This window comes from Triticum aestivum, chromosome 5D, assembly GCF_018294505.1.
Source record: "Triticum aestivum cultivar Chinese Spring chromosome 5D, IWGSC CS RefSeq v2.1, whole genome shotgun sequence".
Classification (NCBI taxonomy): domain Eukaryota; kingdom Viridiplantae; phylum Streptophyta; class Magnoliopsida; order Poales; family Poaceae; genus Triticum; species Triticum aestivum.
The window spans coordinates 408,708,532-408,724,851 of record NC_057808.1 but is presented as its reverse complement, the minus strand read 5'-3'; the positions used below and the strand labels follow the sequence as shown (position 1 = coordinate 408,724,851).

General features: G+C 48.2%; 1 pseudogene; it reads left to right on the top strand.

Annotated features, from left to right (window-relative positions):
* LOC123120748 (flowering time control protein FPA-like) overlaps window positions 1–16,052 on the top strand; it is a 52,616-nt pseudogene extending 36,564 nt beyond the window's left edge.
* Window positions 16,053–16,320: the final 268 nt, after the last annotated feature.

The window sequence follows — 16,320 nt, the reverse complement described above, 5'->3', positions numbered from 1 at the left end:
CAAGAGCAAATAGAGAGGGCTCAACAAAGGTGTCGAGTGCAATCCACTCGACCTACCATTCACTTGGAGATCTCTCCTTATTTAAGTCACTCGACCACTCAACCACTCGACGTACAGAAGTCCTAAAGCCACTCTGCGCAACAACGGTCGGACGTTTACTCATAGACTTAATGATCATTTATATCACTTTATTATTGACATTACCTGTAACGCTCTCACTTTATGTACATTGAATCCTGTGTAACGGAGGGGAGCTGGGGTCCTGGCGCACTCTATATAAGCCACCCCCCTCCTCTGAGACAATGGTTCGCACCCCCTGTAACACACACACGCATATAATCCAGTCGACCGCCTCCGGGCTCCGAGACGTAGGGCTGTTACTTCCTCCGAGAAGGGCCTGAACTCGTAAAACTCTTGCGTACAACTTCTCCATAGCTAAGATCTTGCCTCTACATCCCTACCCCCCATTCTACTGTCAGACTTAGAACCACGACAGTTGGCGCCCACCTTGGGGCAGGTGTCTTAGCGACTTGTTGGAGAAGTTGTGATTTTTCCGATCCCCATCAGCATGGTTTCAGGCGGAGGATTGGCCGAGGGCCGCGAGATCCGTTCCGGCGCGCTCGTGTTCGTCGCCGACGACTCCGCTTGGCTCCAAGAAGCTCCACTCGACATCGAGGCGCTCCCCGTCCGCGGGGCAACGCACTTTCGCGCGTACGTCCGTGGCGTCCTCCTGCGGTAGCCGTCGACTCAGTACCGGTCGGCTCCGGTGGCGTCTTCACTCCCCGCTGTCCACCGGCACAAGCGTTTCGGTCGGTCGAGGCTCCAGCGGTGGGTGAGGCACGCGGTGGCTCGCCAATCGGCCACCCCCCAAGTCGCGGCAATCGAGCCCGACGAAACTCTCTACGGCCTGTTCGACTGGCTCCGTTGAGACTGCGTCCGAGTGCGACAGCAGTGACCCCGCGGCGGAAGTCCTGATGGTCAACGGACCGCGCAGTCCTCCTGGCTTCCCCCGCGAGGATGGTGGCGACGGCGGAGGCGATCCGTCGTGTGCCCACGAGGAGTACCGCCCCGAGCCCCTCTCTTCGCAGCAGAGGGAAGAGCTTCGCTGCCGCAACATGGATGCACTTCACACTCCTATCGTTGGAGAAACCCCCGAGGCCCGGGCCTTGGAGGAGGTGCGCCTGGCCAACTTGGCTGAGCGCACTCGACTGGAGAATCTCCAGCACGCACTCGACGAGCGTGCTCGGCAGCGGATTCCTGAGTCTAGTCGACGACAACTATTTCCGCCTCCTACTCAGGTATACCGAACTCCGATTCAGAATCTCACAGCTGCAGCCCGAATAGCAGAGTCGATCCAGCCCTGCCAGTCAGAAGCTGGCAGAGGTTTGATGCAGATCAGGGCTTTACTCCGTGCAGCAGGAGAATAAAACACAGCAGTATCTCAGTCGCGGAATAGGATCCATAGCAGATCCGTGGTAGCAGACACAGTCCAGTCGGCTCAAAGTCCAAGATCGCCCCCGAGGCGTGAGGGACGTGGAGACCGACGGGATCTGTACAGAAACCGTGAGCAGTATGATCATCGACTCGACCACGATGATCGTCGCCGAGTGCCCACGCCTCCCCCAAGGAGTGGGTCATACGCACCTCGGCAACACGATGACAGGCGCCCTCACAGTGGTGGGCGAAGGACTCTAGTCGACCCCCGGGAGCCAGGCTTTGACGCGAGATCCATTCTCGTTCAAGGTTTGGTTGACACGAACAGAGCACACAGAGATGGCCACGATAGAAATTACCCAACCGGCAGCAGGGTGCATGTTTCGGGCCCCGAGTGTTTCAGCAGAGCCATCAGAGCAGCAGTGATTCCTCCCAACTTCACGTTGGCGACTGGAGTCAGCAAATTCACTGGTGAGTCCAAGCCTGACACTTGGCTTGAGGACTACCGAGTGGCTGTGCAGATTGGTGGTGGCAATGACGAAGTGGCCATGAAGCACCTGCCTCTGATGTAAGAGGGTTCGGCCAATGCGTGGTTGAATCAGTTAGCACCTGGCAGTATTTACAGTTGGGAAGAGCTTGCCCGAGTGTTTGTCAGAACATTTGAGGGTACATGCAAACGACCAGCAGGGCTAACTGAGCTACAGTCTTGTGTGCAGAAGTCGAATGAAACTTTGAGAGATTATATCCAGAGATGGATCACGTTGCACCACACAGTGGAAAACGTGTCTGATCACCAAGCAGTTTGTGCCTTCAAGGAAGGCGTCAAGTATCGAGAATTGAATCTGAAGTTCGGTCGGACCGGAGATATGTCTCTGAGTCAAATGATGGAAATTGCCACCAAGTATGCTAATGGTGAAGAAGAGGATCGGCTCCGGAAACCGGGGGAGGGAACTCCAGTCGGAAGTAGAAGCGCAAAGCCGAGCCAGCTGCTCCTGGAGAAACCTTAGCCGTGACTCAAGGAAAGTTCAAGGGGAAGCCCAAAGGGCCATGGAACCCCAAGAAAGTAAAAGATCAAGACGGAAATGATGTGTTGGATTTACCATGCCACATTCACATAAAAAAAGATGAGGAGGGTAATCTCATTTACCCGAAACATACCACTCGACAATGTTGGCTCCTAATCCAGCAGTTCCGAGAGAAACAACCCAAAGAAAAGGAGAAAGAATCGGACAAAGTTGAGGATAAGGAAGAGGACGATGATGGTTAGCCCCAGGTCAATTCCACTCTGATGATTTTTGCTGATGTTGAGAGCAAGAGTCGACTGAAAGTCATCAATAGAGAAGTGAACATGGTCGCTCCAGCGTCGCCCAGTTATTTAAAGTGGTCCCAGACCGCCATTACATTCGACCAGTCTGATCACCCGACACACATAGCCACCCCTGGGAGGCAAGCGTTGGTGGTCGACCCAGTCGTCGAAGGCACTCGGTTGACTAAGGTTCTGATGTATGCGGAGACCTTGAAAGGAATGGGCATTCCGATGTCCAGACTTAGTGAAAGCAATATGAGTTTCCATGGGGTTATTCCTGGCAAGAAGGCTGAGTCACTCGGCCAGATCGCCCTTGATGTGGTTTTCGGTGATTCCAAGAATTATCGCAAGGAAAAGTTGACATTTGAAGTCGTCGATTTCCAGAGCGCTTATCATGCTATTCTGGGCAGGCCGGCTTATGCACGTTTCATGGCTCGACCATGTTATGTTTACCTTAAATTGAAGATGCCTGGTCCTAAAGGAGTGATTACCATCACTGGCAACCGAAAGAAGGCAGAAGAGTGCTTCCAGAAGGGCTCAAAGATCGCCGATGCACAAATGGAAGTTGTGGAATTACAGGAGTATCAAAAAAATGCAGATCCGAGTGATTTTGTTGCGAGCTAAGAAGCCTGCCACGGATTCAGCATTTCAGTCGTCCGGTGAAACGAAGCCGATTCATATTCACTCGAGCGATCCCAATGCTGCTCCGACTCACATCTCGACAACACTCGACTCCAAATAGGAAGAAGCGCTCATCCAGTTCCTCCGTGAGAACTGGGACATCTTTGCATGGAAACCTTCTGACATGCCAGGTGTTCCCAGGGGGTTGGCTGAGCACCATTTGCGAGTCGAGCCAAAAGTGAAACCGGTCAAAGAACACCTTCGACGGCCCGCCGTGCAGAAGAGAAAAGCAATCGGTGAAGAGGTGGCTCGACTCCTAGCAGCTGAGTTTATCCGAGAGATATACCACTCCGAGTGGTTAGCCAATGTTGCCATGGTCCCCAAGAAGGACGACTCACTTCGCATGTGCATTGACTTCAAACATATCAATCGGGCCTGCCCGAAAGATCACTTTCCTCTCCCCCGCATCGATCAAATTGTCGACTCGACTGCAGGGTGTGAGCGCTTGTCCTTTTTGGACGCTTATTCTGGGTATCATCAGATCCGACTGTATGGACCCGATGAGATAAAAACAACATTCATAACTCCATTCGGGTGCTTCTGTTATGTCACCATGCCATTCCGTCTGAAGAATGCTGGAGCCACATTCATGAGGATGATTCAGAAGTGTTTACTCACTCAAATCAGTCGGAATGTGGAAGCATACATGGATGACATTGTGGTCAAGTCACGTAAAGGTTCCGACCTGTTGGCTGACCTTGCTGAAACTTTTGCCAACCTCAGAAGGTATGATATCAAGCTTAATCCATCAAAGTGCACATTCGGAGTTCCAGCAGAAAATTACTCGGTTTCCTCGTTTCCGAACGAGGGATCGATGCTAACCCAGAGAAAGTTGGTGCCATTCTCCGAATGAAGCGCCCTGTGCGTGTGCACGATGTCCAGAAGCTTACAGGTTGTTTGGCCGCCTTAAGTCGATTCATTTCTCGCCTCGGTGAAAAGGCATTGCCTCTTTACCGACTAATAAAGAAGTCTGATAAGTTCGAGTGGAATCCTAAAGCTGATGCAGCATTTGCAGAGCACAAAGCCCTGCTTTCCACCCAGCCGGTGCTTGCTGCCCCAATCAGCAAAGAGCCTTTACTGCTTTACATTGCAGCCACTGGACAAGTTGTCAGTACAGTACTTACGGTCGAACGGGAAGAGGAAGGAAAAGCCTATAAAGTTCAGCACCCAGTATATTATGTTTCTGAAGTTTTGACCCCATCAAAGCAAAGATATCCACATTATCAGAAGCTTGTTTATGGGATTTATATGACCACGAAGAAGGTTGCACATTATTTCTCTGACCACTCCATTACAGTCGTCAGCGACGCTCCATTATCAGAGATTCTGACCAACAGAGATGCAACTGGTCGAGTAGCAAAGTGGGCGATTGAACTCCTTCCCTTGGATGTTAAGTTTGAGGCAAAGAAAGCTATCAAGTCCCAAGCAATAGCAGATTTCCTCGCCGAGTGGATCGAACAGCAACTGCCGACTCAAATCCACTCGGAGCACTGGACCATGTTCTTTGATGGTTCCAAGATGCTGAATGGTTCCGGTGCTGGGCTGCTACTAGTATCCCCCCGAGGAGACAAGCTCAGATATGTTCTCCAGATTCACTTTGATTCCTCCAATAACGAAGCAGAATATGAAGCACTTTTGTATGGGTTACGTATGGCCATCTCACTCGGCGTCCGTCGCCTCATGGTCTACGGCGACTCAGATTTGGTAGTCAATCAAGTGATGAAGGAGTGGTACGTCAGAAGCCCAGCTATGACTGGTTATTGCAATGTCGTGAGGAAGTTGGAAAAGAAGTTTGAGGGGTTAGAGCTCCATCATATACCCCGACTGAAAAATCAAGCAGCCGATGATTTGGCAAAGATAGGTTCCAAGAGAGAAGCCATTCCCAGCAACGTGTTTTTAGAACACATTCATACGCCTTCAGTTCAAGAAGATCCTTTCACTGAAGAGCCCCCGCAGCCTAAGAGTGCCACAGATCCGACTGAAGTCGAAGTCCCAGCCATGGTCGACCAGATCATGGAGGTTTTGGTCATCACTCCCGACTGGGCAGTGCCATACATTGTGTATATCCTTAGGAAGGAACTCCCAGAGGATGAAGGAGAGGCTCGACAGATCGTCCGTCGATCCAAAGCCTTCACTGTGATAAAATGACATCTGTTCAGGGAAAGCGTAACTGGAGTCAGCCAGAAATGCATAACATCAGAAGAAGGTCGAATGATTCTCAACGACATCCACTCGGGGACCTGTGGTCACCATGCGTCCTCTCGGACCATTGTGGCCAAAGCATACCGAGCTGGATTTTATTGGCCATGAGCAAATGAAATGGCGAAAGATATAGTCGACAAATGTGAAGGCTGCCAGTTTTACTCCAATATGTCCCACAAGCCTGCGTCAGCCCTGAAGACTATTCCACTCATCTGTCCCTTTGCTGTTTGGGGATTGGATATGGTTGGACCACTGAGGATTGGTAGGAGCGGCTTCACTCATGTGCTTGTAGCAGTCGACAAGTTTACCAAATGGATTGAAGCCAAGCCTATCAAGAATCTTGAGGCCAGTACTGCCATCAGTTTCATCAGAGAATTGACATTCAGATACGGAGTTCCGCACAGCATCATCACTGACAACGGTTCGAACTTTGATTCTGATGAGTTCAGAGCCTTCTGTGCTTCCCAAGGCACACGAGTCGACTATGCTTCAGTCGCCCACCCACAGTCGAATGGACAAGCAGAAAGAGCAAATGGCTTGATTCTCAAAGGACTGAAACCCCGTCTAATGCGTGATCTCAAGCACGCAGCAGGCGCCTGGGTCGATGAACTTCCATCAGTTCTTTGGGGATTGAGGACAACTCCCAATCGGTCGACTGGCCAAACTCCATTCTTTTTGGTTTACGGAGCTGAAGCTGTTCTACCGAGTGACTTGCTTCACAATGCACCCCGAGTCGAGCTGTTCTCTGAAGATGAAGCGGAACAGGCCCGGCAGGACGCAGTCGATCTCCTAGAGGAGGAAAGAGAGATGGCCTTAATCCGGTCGACCATTTATTAGCAAGACTTGCATCGGTTCCACGCCAGAAATGTGAGGGGTCGGGCCTTTCAAGAGGGAGACTTGGTTCTTCGAGTGGATCAGCAGAAACCACACAAGCTCGCCCCTGCTTGGGAAGGTCCCTTCATTGTCACCAGAGTTCTCCACAATGGAGCATACCATCTTTACAATGTCGAGCATCAGAAAGACGAGCCACGGGCTTGGAACGCGGAGCTTCTCCGCCCCTTTTATACTTGAGTACTCATTCGAATGAGATGTAATAAGAAATACCTTTGTAGTTTGTTTATCAAAGACAAGAGCTTTACAGTCCTCTCAAATGGTTGTTGTTACTTTTGTTTGCGTCTGAAATCCCCCAGTCGGTGACTTTGGCGTGAATCCGTTTCGCCTAAGTTTGAAAAATCCTGTTCATCATGATATAACTGGAGTCAGCTTCGTTTTGCATGCATAATATATCAAAATGTTCATCATGATGTGCTCTTCATTTTGTTCCATTGTGCCATGCTTGTTTGAGGTCATGTTGATGCCCTAATCATCGTTGCAAGACTGCTATATGCTATTAACTGCTGTCTGTTTACAAAACTTGGTGATTTGTCTTTTTCATTGCATTTTGTGTGTGCATCCTAAGAGCATGAGCTCTACATGTGTTTTGAACTACATCATGCCGTCTTTACAGTGGTGCTTGTCTTGTATTTTTGTGATATATGTGGTGACTAGCACAAGCATGAAAAGTAGCCTCCATAATGTTGCTGATTTCTCTGACTTAGTCATTTCTGCCAAGTCTGAGTCTGTTATACTTTATTGTCATATAAACCTGCTGCCACCAAGAGTTCTATGCATAATCTGGAGATATTAACTAAGGATGTTTCATTATACATATTATGCTCTATCCATCCATGCTATTGTTTGCATTTATAGCCTGTTGTGGCTTGTTGTTAGCATGTTCCAAATTTGCTAAATAATGTTCCTGTCAGCCTGTTAACATGAAGTTCGTTATTGCCATGTGTTTTGCTAGTTATCCATGCACCCTATGAATTTGATATTGCCATACTTAAGTTCATAATAATTCCTTCTTACTGTTGTTTACCTTGCCATGCCATGTAATGCTCTGTCGTGAGTGGTTCAAGCTCACCAACATGCCTACTTATCGTTATTTCTGTCATGCTCTGTTTTCTTCGGAGTCTGAATCTTTTTATGAAACTTGCTATGTTTACATGGGTGCCATCATATCTTTTGTACCTTTTTGGCTCATGCTCAGTAAGGGACTTTTGTTTTATGCAATTAGTAGATTCATGCCATGCCTTTTTTTCTATGATATATTCTTGTAGCATGTTGTTTTCTTGCTCTAAACCTTGCAACCCGATATTATTTCTGCCATGTCCTGGAATTCTGCCAAGTCTGTGAAGCTGTTATTATTTGCAATCTTGCCATGTCCTTTTGAGCATGTTCTAGTGATTTCTGGAGATAGCTCAGTGTTCATCTTTTGTAATGCTTTACCTGCACATCATGTCCATGCCTTTTGTTTTCATGTTAGGATGCTGTAGCATATTGTTTTGATGCTTGCAAGATGACCGTCACCTTGGATCTCATTACTATCATTGCTATGCTAGCTACTTCGTTCTATCGCTTTGCTGCGCTACCTATCACTTGCTCTTCAAGCCTCCCAAATTGCCATGAACCTCTAACATTTGTCACCCTTCCTAGCAAACCGTTGTTTGGCTATGTTACCGCTTTGCTCAGCCCCTCTTATAGCGTTGCTAGTTGCAGGTGAAGATGAAGATTGCTCCATGTTGAATTATGTTTATGTTGGGATATCACAATATCTCTTATTTAATTAATGCATCTATATACTTGGTAAAGGGTGGAAGGCTCAGCCTTATGCCTGGTGTTTTGTTCCACTCTTGCCGCCCTAGTTTCCGTCATACCGGTGTTATGTTCCTTGATTTTGCGTCCCTTACGCGGTTGGGTGATTTATGGGACCCCCTTGACAGTTCGCTTTGAATAAAACTCCTCCAGCAAGGCCCAACCTTGGTTTTACATTTGCCTCACCTAGCCTTTTCCATTGGGAGTCGCGCTCCCGAGGGTCATCTTATTTTACCCCCCGGGCCAGTGCTCCTCGAAGTGTTGGTCCAAACTAGAGCCACTTGCAGCGCCACCTCGGGGAAACTTGAGGCCTGGTTTTAGTTGTACGTAGTGTTCATCCGGTGTGTCCTGAGAACGAGGTACGTGCGACTCTTATCGGGATTGTCGACACATCGGGCGGCTTTGCTGGTCTTGTTTTACCATTGTTGAAATGTCTTGTAACCGGGATTCTGAGACTGGTCGGGTCTTCCGGGAGAAGGAATATCCTTCATTGACCGTGAGAGCTTATAATGGGCTAAGTTGGGACAGCCCTGCAGGGTATAAACTTTCGAGAGCCGTGCCCGCGGTTATGTGGCAGATGGGTATTTGTTAATATCCGGTTGTAGTAAACTTGAAGTAAACTTTTCTAAAACGCATCAACCGCGTGTGTAACCGTGATGGTCTCTTTCCGGCGGAGTCCGGGAAGTGAACACGGTGTTTGGGTTATGTTTGACGTAAGTAGGAGTTCAGGATCACTTCTTGATCATTGCTAGTTTCACGACCGTTCCATTGCTTCTCTTCTCGCTCTTATTTGCGTATGTTAGCCACTATACATGCTTAGTCGCTGCTGCAACCTCACCACTTTACCCCTTCCTTACCCATTAAGCTTTGCTAGTCTTGATACCCATGGTAATGGGATTGCTGAGTCCTCGTGGCTCACAGATTACTACAACAACAGTTGCAGGTACAGGTTTTGCGATGATCATGACGCGAGAGCGATGTTACTTGTTTTGGAGTTCTTCTTCTGCTTCTTCTTCGATCAGGGGATAGGTTCCAGGTCGGCAGCCTGGGCTAGCAGGGTGAATGTCGTTTGAGCTTCTGTTTGTGTTTCATCCGTAGTCGGATGTGGATCTTATGCATGATGTATTGATGTATTCTTGCGACATTTGTATGCCTTGTATGTATCCCCATCTATTATGTAATGTTGATGTAATGATGTCCACCTTGCAAAAGCGTCTTCATGATGCGCTTCTATCCTTGGTGGGACAGGGGAGCGCGGAAAGCGAGGCCCTTGAATCAGGGGCTAGCAACCGGGTCGGGTCTCCGGGCCGACCTCTACCAAACCCATGCCCGAATAACTAATCAGGTCTACCCACGACCCTACCCTTGGTCCTGATGGACGACCCATGCGCCCACCCGACGGGTGACCCGACCCATTCGGGCACCCAGCGGGTCCATGAAAACATTTCCATTTTTTACTCTGCCTAGCATGCAACAAGTTCAAAACAAAATCGGTGACTACCAGCTAGCTTTATAGTAATGTCGATGCTTCCTTCCTTAGTAGTTAGCCGAGGTGGTACTAAACATTACAAGGCAACGGTGCCCTGTCGGTTTTAGGCTGCAGCTAATATATTTGACATGGGCCAATTGTTGGACTACTTTTGGGCCTACAAAGGACTAGGAAAATTGTACACATAAATGCGCTTATTACTAGCTGGGCATTGCTCAACCCCATGACTTTTTAGTAGTATATTAGCAATGGTTGTTGGATGTTCCTGACGTGCTAATATATGTATTGTATTTAGATAAAAGACCATAAGTAATACATGATAAATATTTTATTTATAAATAGTAATATTAATCGGGCAACCCATCAAGTAACCTACGGGTATAAACTTGTGCCATACCCTACCCACGACTAGTCGGGTAACCCATCGGTGAAGATGACGAGCATGATTGGTTTGATGCCAAAAAATAGCATGCTAACATTTGGCAAATACCAAAAATTGGCCAGTGCTTGGTTGGTTACCATGTTTACTTGCCAACCTCACAAGAAGTTGCCAATTTTTGGCAACTTCTGATATTGCCAATTGTTGACTTGCCAAGTATTGAGAATGCCAAACGTTGGCATCAAACCAAATATTCTCAAGAACCTATACCCTACCCATTCTGGTCGGGTGTCCATCGGTGCGACCGCCCATGGGACGAATTGCCGGGTTGACCCTTGAGATGGTGGATGGGCGCCCAGGGGTTGGATTGCTGGGATGACGGCCTTGAGATGGTGGATGGGCACATGGGGAGCCGATCGTGATGGGAAACGTTGACATCTGTGAATGACCTAGCACGACGCGGTGGCAGTGGCTTCCTGGGCGGAGGTGGACGCTGAGGAGACGTCGGTGGTGCGCAGGGAGGACGGGCTGTCCGGATTTTCCTTTTAACCGCAGGTCGTCTGGATTGGGGAAAAAGGTTCGGGTAGGGCAATTTTCTTTTGCGAATCGTTCTGTAATACCTCTTATGGATGGCACTGGTGGGTAATTGTTTTTCCGGATCTTCAACAGATCGATTTACAGATTGGGGAACAAGGGTCGGGTCGGGCAGCTTTTCTTTACCTTGATCTTTAGTGAATCATTTTCTACCACTTATAGATTGTGTTTTCCGGATCTATGGCAAATCGTTTTCCGGATTGAGGCACAAGCGTCAGGTTGGGCAACACTTTTTTTCGGATCTTTAGCAAATCATTTTCTACCACTTATGGATGGCAGTTGTGGGTAATTGTTTGCAACTTCAGGGGCAAGTACGGTTAGGACAGACCGACAAAAACACGAATCCCTTTATCAGTGTTCAAGAAATCGTTGTTAAGTGACGCTTAAGCGCTGACCAATGGAAAAATGCTTCGCTTCGGCCCTAATTGGTAGATGAAGCGAATTTTAAAATTTTGGCTAGAATTTGGCTGTTTTTGAACTGCTTCTGCTTAGCTGTTTGCGCAATTATGGTAGTATGTCATTTATCTTATTATTAGGGTTTGTACGGGAGCTGTTTCCCTCGAATTCTGGCCAAATCATGGCTACATGATCTGCACTTGGCTATGTCTATTTGAACTGAACTGCATTTTAGTTGTCATTTTTCTTAAAGTGTGAACTTGATGTGTATTTGCTATGTTGTGAAGTTCATTTTAGATGCTACTTCAACTACCCATGTGCCATGTTTCCTATTTTCCTGTGCATACTATTCAAAATAGTCAAATTCTGGCCAAGTTAAATAAATGCTCAAGTGCGCTTTAGCGAGTCGTTTTCCGGATTGGGGAACGAGGGTCGGGTGGTGCAGTTTTTTTCTGGATGTTTAGCGAAACATTTTCTACCACTTATGGATGGCGGTGGTGAGTAATTGTTTTTTCTGAATCTTTCGAAAAATGTTTCCCTGATTGGGGAAGAAGGGTCGGGTCGGGCAGCTCGCTTTTCTGGATGTTTATCGAATCATTTTCTACCAGTTATGGATGGCAGTGGTGGGTAATTGTTTGAAACTTCAGGGGCAAAGTCAGAACGAATGGGCAGAAGCACGAATCCGTTTATAAGTGTTCAAGAAAGCATTGTGGTAGTGAAGTATATTATGGTCATTTGTGTTGCGGTAGAGGCACTTTCTTTTATTAGCATCAGGATGGACGTGTAGAAGCACGAACCGCAGATACATAAACCTATGATTATTTGTGTTATGGTAGAGGCACTTTCTTTTATTAGTGTCATTTTCATTATTTCTATCTGTGGCGTTGGCACAATGACATGCTACAAACACCCATCATGAGCTTCGACGAGTGCGTGGCATGCTTCAACGACCGCGTTGATCCTTTCAGGTGTGCTGCGACGGCTGCAACAATGGCACCACGACACGCTTCTAACGCCTGTGCGGTGCTCTGACGGCCGCGGCGATGGCGCGGCGACACGCTTCTAACGCCCGTGCGGTGCTTCGGCGTCTGCGTTGCTGCTACGATGGCATGGCTCAACGGCCATGGCGATGCTATGATGCGACGCTGTCTTTTGACAACTGCGGCGATGCTACTACGGAGGCCCAACTACTTCGACGATGCCGCGACAACGTGTTTCATGGTCATGGCAGTGTTGAGACAACATGCATGACTACTTCAATGATGTTGCGACGGCCACGACGATGCCGGCCCGGCTGCTCTAGTGATGGCGCAGTGGCATGTTCAAAGGTGGCGGCGTCAAGGATTGCATGTGAGGGGGTGTGGTGTGGTGTGCGCAACATTGACTTCATCAACTTCCTAATACCAAATGAAAGCAGCACCCATGATCAGTCATACGATGTTCTAGTATTTGTACGATCACATGTATAACTACCTGGCAAATCATTGCGTGTGAAGTAACTGTAAGAAGGATCCTTTAGAAAAAGGCAGTCACGGGGACGCAAGCATAAATCGCGAACTCGACCATAGATGGGCTAGCTTCGCGTGGGGACACACAGGCTCTCGCGTCACACGATCGCGTAAGATTGGACGGGGCCGGCTGCGGCTTACAAAGTCAATAAATCATCCGACTATTTTGAAACGTTTTCCTTGTTTTGAGCGGTGATGGGAATAGGTGTCGTGTCTGGATGATATATTGAAGCAGGGATAGAAATGGTGTTGTTCACGAACTTGGCGCAGGCATGCAACCGTCCCTGCCCTGCCCGCAGTGCCCGCGGGCCGGTTCCGCACACCCCATTCCGTTCCCCATCTCAGACAGCCCAAATGCCCACATCCAAAACGTAGCCCCCGGCGATCTCTCCCTGCCCCGATCCCCGCCGCCGCCGATGTCGTTGGACCCGCAGCCCGCGGGGCCTCTGAGGCCGCCAGGCTGTTGGCCTCCCAGCCGAAGGAGTCAGAGCCTTCCGACACTAGGGCACCGCCACTGTCGTGCTAGGGGCCGCCCACGAGAAGAACGCCTTGTGGGTCGACAACCTGCCCGCACACACAAGCGAGGAAGACGTCATTGCGGCCTTCGCTCCACACGAGGTGCTCGATTGCGTCATCACACGTGCCGGCTCCCGTAGCTACGTGTTCGTCATTTTCCGCTTTGCCGCCGAGTCCCGAGCCGCCCTCGAGGCGCTCCGCGGTTCCAAGGTCAAGAGCGCGTTTATCTGGTTTGAGTACACATGGTCGGTAACTTCTCACCCCCTCCTTCTCCCCCACTAGGATCCGCTCCCACCTTGGATCCCCCCAGGATCTGGCTGCAGTTCGCGATGTCAATTTTTTGGTAATTAGGACTTCGGTGCTTGTGATTTGCAGTTTATTTAGGCGGTGTGGGATGAGGCCTCCAGCAGCTTTGATATATGTAATTATTCAAGTGGCGGCACACGAGATCAGCGGTGATGGGGTGGCCTAGCAGAGGCATGCAGGTGGCTGGGGGATGGCGGCACTCAGGGTCCACGGGAGCGCGGCGGGCAAGGCCCTTGAGTTAGGCTGGCAATTGGGTCGGGTTTTAGCGGGCCGACCTCTACCAACTCCATGCCCGAATAGCTAATCAGGTCAACCCACGACCCATGACCCAACCCTGGATTTGACGGATGAACCATGCCCACACCCGATGGGTGACCCGACCCATTCGGGCACCCATCGGGTCCACGAAAACATTTCCATCTTTTAATCCGCCTAGCATGCAACAAGTTCAAACAAAATCGATGAATGACCTAGCACGAAGCGGTGGCAGTGGGTTCCTCGGCGGAGGTAGCCGCCAGGGAGACGCTAGCGGTGCGCAGGGAGGTCGGGATGTTCGGATTTTCTTTCTAACCGCGGGCCATCTGGATTGGGGGCAGAAGGGTTGGGTTGGGCATTAATACCGGATCTTTAGCAACTCTTTTTCTGGATCTTTAGCAAACCGTTCTCTACTACTACTTATGGATGGCAGTGGTGGGTAATTGTTTTTTCCGGAACTTCAGCAGATCATTTTCCGGATTGGGGAACAAGGGTCAGGTCGTGCAGCTGTTTTTTAAACCTTGATCTTTAGCGAATTGTTTTCAACCACTTATGGATTGTTTTTTCAGTTAGCAAATCATTTTCTGGATTGGGGAACAAGGGTCAGTTCGGGCAGCTCTTTTTCCCGGATCTTTGGCAAATCATTATCTACCACTTATGGATGGCAGTGGTGGGTAATTGATTGCAACTTCAGGGCCAAGGAAGGCCAGGACAGACATGCAGAAACATAAATCTCTTTATCAGTGTTCAAGAAAAGCATTGCTAAGCGACTATTTAGCGGTGAGCAATGGAAAAATGCTTCGCTTTGGCCCTAAGTGGTAGATTAAGCGTATTTGATAATTTTTGCCAGAATTTGGCTAGTTTTGAACTGCTTCTGCTTAGCTGATTGCGCAATAACGACAGTATGTCATTTATGTTATTATTAGGGTCTGTACAAGAGTTGTTTCCTTCAGATTCTAGCCAAATCATGGAAAGATAATCTGCATTTGTCTATGTCTATTTGAACTGAACTACATTTTTGTTGTCATTTTGCTTGCTGTGTGAACCTGATGTGTATTTGCTATGTTTTGAAGGTCATTTTAGTTGTTACTTCAACCACCCGTGTGCCATGTTTCCTATTTTCCTGTGCATACTATTCAAAACAGTCAAATTCTGGCCAAGTTTCGAAAAACACTCAAGCGCGCTTAAGCGCCCATTGCTCTATGTTGTGGCCTTCCACTTTTTTGAACATTATCCTTTATGAGTAGGTATAGAAATACTCCTAGATTGGTGATTGTTCCTTGTTCTAGGGTGAAATTGCTATGTTGGTGTTGTCTAAAGATTTATGCCCTCATGATGTTTACTTGTCTTTGTTGATTGGTTTTTACAAGCTAGAGCTGTTAGGAACCTATGGGTTGGAGGAATTAGTCTGTCTATCTCAAAGCAGGAGGTAGAGGGAGAGTTTCAAAAGTTTGGAAAGGTTGAAGGTGTTGCATTCTCCCATGATCAAACTTCTGCATACATCGACTTTGAGAAGCTGGAAGATGCCATTTCTGCCCATAGAGCCTTGAATGGGATAGATTATGGGGGCAAGGAATTGTGTGTTGATTTCCAGAGGTCCAGAGGAAGAGCGGTATGTATCTATTATTGTTGACTGAGTTTGTGAAGTGCTTCTAGGCTGCAGCTTTACAAGGGATGATGTCTTATTATTTACTTATTTGTACTGATTTTGATAGGAACGGTCAGAAGCAGGCAACTTCAATAGTAGAGGATCATTACCACCCGGTGAAATGGGAATTGGACATGCAAAGGTACTGCTATTTACTTCTCTTGGTTCTTGTAGTTGTACTATCCTCTTTGATTTGTGGGTTGCTTACTATCATATCATGTTGTGTTTGTCAGGGTTCTGCTGGAGTACGAATGAGAGAGTCAAAAATTCCTACCAATGTTCTCCGGGTGGGTTTACCCAATACACATAAAGTTAACGAGGAGGCACTAAGGCGGGCTATGGCACCACATGGTGTGGTTACAGACATCAAAGTTTTTCCAGAAAGGCAGTATGCTTTTGTGGAGTTTGCAACCATTGAAGGAGCTTCTAATGCTAAGAATCTTCTAGATGGGCGTCTTTTCAATAATGCAAGGATTCATGTTCTTTTCTCCAGCAGTGGGCTTGATAACCTGACACCGCTTGTTGGGTTCCCTAGACCAGAGATGTAGAATGAGTCCACATGCCGCATGTGATTATTTTGGTGCTGGTCGCAGTAGTCATGGTGCTCGACGTGGAAGGTCAAGATAATTGGACTATGGTGCAATGCCAATCACTGGTGGTATCGTTCCAGCACCTGAAGCTGGCTCATCTTTGTTGCCTGGACATTCTACTCATAATGCACTTGATCCGAGAGAAGCCAAAAGGGTGAGGCTAGATGCTAGCATCGACCCTTATACCATGTCGGGTCGGGTAGCTTTTTTAACCTTGATCTTTAGTGAATCATTTTCTACGACTTATGGATTGTTTTTTCCGGACATTTAGCAAATTGTTTTTCGGATTGGGGAACAAGGGTCAGGTCGGGCAGCTCTTTTC